This window comes from Notothenia coriiceps, unplaced genomic scaffold (assembly GCF_000735185.1).
Source record: "Notothenia coriiceps isolate Sejong01 unplaced genomic scaffold, NC01 NC01_scaffold00019799, whole genome shotgun sequence".
In the NCBI taxonomy this organism is placed as follows: Eukaryota; Metazoa; Chordata; class Actinopteri; order Perciformes; family Nototheniidae; genus Notothenia; species Notothenia coriiceps.
In genome coordinates, this window is record NW_011352500.1 from 1,090,261 (window position 1) to 1,093,014 (window position 2,754).

The following is a 2,754-nucleotide window of genomic DNA, read 5'->3' on the forward strand; positions in this document are numbered from 1 at the left end:
TTCTGCTTGTCTCTGAGTTGTAATGGAGGGATAAACATAATTATTATAAAAATATATTCACTCGCGTATTGTTAATTTTGAAAATGTAAGTATTGGTTAGTCTCTACACAGAATCAGTAAATGGCATGTGGATATGAGATATAAACGGACACATTACTAATGGTGTCCTCTCAATAGAACCACAATAAAAGTCACACCCATTTGGTTTGTGTGTTTACTTTACTGTGTCTGCCCCACACATGACCATACTGACAAAAATGTATTCTCATTTGAATATAAAATAGCCTTCTATTCCATTTTATTAAAGCTGGATAAATGTTTATATCCCCTAGCTCTGTTTTTGTTTTGCTTTTAAAAGCTGTCCTTGAAAGTAATTGGCAATGCGTGCAAGCTGCAATGCCAGCGTGCCATGCAGAACAGATATGTTTTGCTTTTTACTTCAGGCATTTGAACATTCTTGTTTTATATTTCCCTTCTTCAAAACTGTTGAAGTTGAGATAGGGAGACAGGCACTACAAGGAGTTCAAAACATTTTTGACAATCCTCCCATAACAGGCTTCAGAGAATGGACACAGACAGTTGGGTCAAGAAGGGTTAAAAAAGAAAGGGAATAATTTGTTGGAGATTTTGATGTTTTTATTCAGTGAGCGAGGATTTCTTTTCCCCGTCTGTTTCATTTAAGTATAGGTGGGTTCCTTTTTGAGGGAAAGGCAGCAGACTTCTTTCAGTGTCAGTAATTTAAAGAGAACATGTTTTGAAGTCCTGGTATTGAATAACTCAACCGTTTCAAAATATACTCGAGAAAATCTCACAAATAGTATATAAAGTGTATTTGGTGACCCGTGATCAGCTCATTTCCAGACATAGCCTCTGTCAGTAGTTAAGCTGCAGAATGGACTGGACCTATCTGAAAGGCCGGAGGCAGAGGAGAGCTGGCTGTAAAACTCAAAGAGATAAGAAGGACGGAGGGTCTCTCCTAGATCTCTGACGTACTCTGGCATTTGTCTGAACTTCACAGTTCATTCAACCCCAGCTTCATGAGCTCTGGCTTGAAGAGACACCAGATAAATGTGGATGAGTCAATCCTGATCATTCTTCTTTGTTCATCCATTTACCCTCTTTTCATCTTGCTCTCTCTCCTCCTCCTGCCATCTTCTTTTTCTCATTATTTCACCCTCACTTGTCTCTTGATGTTCTCTCTTTTATTTTTCTCGTGGTCGGTGAAGATTTCTGCACATAAGTAAAAAGGAGTCCGCTTTAGCAACATGACAGGGGAGAGAGGCAAGTTAAGAGTGGACGAGGGACCAGGACAGAATTACCCTGAGAAGTAAGTGTTACATGTCTTGTAACAATATTACATTTATTAGTACAAGCATGTATTATTGGCTGTGATTCTAAGATATTGTGTGATGGGTTACCATCAATGCATGTTTTTAAAATAGAAATAAAGAGGGCTAAATTAAATATTAAACAAGGATTAGTTAGATCAGATGCTCTTGAGATTTATAGAGATTTCTGCTGAACAGAGAAGCCTCTCCATGAAGTGAAATGTGCTCTGATCCTACAGCCAGGGCATCATGTTTTTCATACTCTCATAGCCTTTCTAGCAGAGACCTTATTCAGCTCTCATGCATTGGTGGGCACACACAAAACTCAGCTATGCATAAAGGAATTGAATAAGTAATAGCAGGTAAAGTGTACTTGTGAGCAATGATACTGTACATACGGTAGTAGGCAGACATTTACACGCTCACCCACCCATGTACATTTTCAATCAATGTAAAACGACTAAAAATGCTTTTCCCTCTACTACTCCTCTACTCACCCATCCCCCCTCTGTCTGTCTTTGCGTTGTTTGTCTCTTCCTATTTACTTTCCCATCACACTGCTCTTTTCACCTTTTATTTAATAAATTGTACCTCAGTACACCACAGTTTCTCTGACATATTCCTTTCTATTTTCTATGATTTTATCCAACACATCTCTTTCTCTATTTGTATCCATTCGGTTTGTTTGTCTGTGTCTTCTATTTAAGCAATAGCTCACGACAGGCCGTGGTATATGCTCATTATATCACAGCTAAGGGGCGTGGTTCGGCCCGACGCGAAGCAGTTTGCTTTTCAGCCCAACTGTATACTGTTTTTCTCAGACGCGGAGGGATACTGACTTGTTGTGAAAAGTAACTTACAATTGACCTTTCGCAAAGCCACGCCCCCCCTTGGTTACTGTTGCTAGTCCGACAAGCTGAGAGCCAGATGCTAGTGATGGGATTTATGGCTCTTTGAAGGGAGCCGGATCTTATGGCTCCGTTCCTTTCAAAGAGCCGTTCAAAAGAGCCGTTTTTTTAAAGGGGGCGGGGTTACTAGGTTTATCTGCGAAATAATCACCAGGATAATGATTGACTGTATTGCCAGACATAATGTCAATAATCTGCATTGTAAACATGACAAAAGGTGGCGCCATATTCATGTCAGTGAATGTATTTTCGAATGTATGCCTCCAAGCATCCAACTGCGTTTTCGCGTTTGGGGCTCATTTTCCACATCCGAAAAACCACGTTGTCACTGTCCTGCGTACACTTGTTACCTGACTTTCTCTCTCTCAACAGCCGTATTCCGTTCAAGACCCACCCCATCTCACTCCTCGTGCTGAAAACCTGGTGTTCACTCCTCTGTCCTAAATGGATTCGTTGAGCTCGCCCCCCCCCCCCTGTGGAGCCCCAAGTGTCCTTCTGATTGGTCCAAGCGACATGCA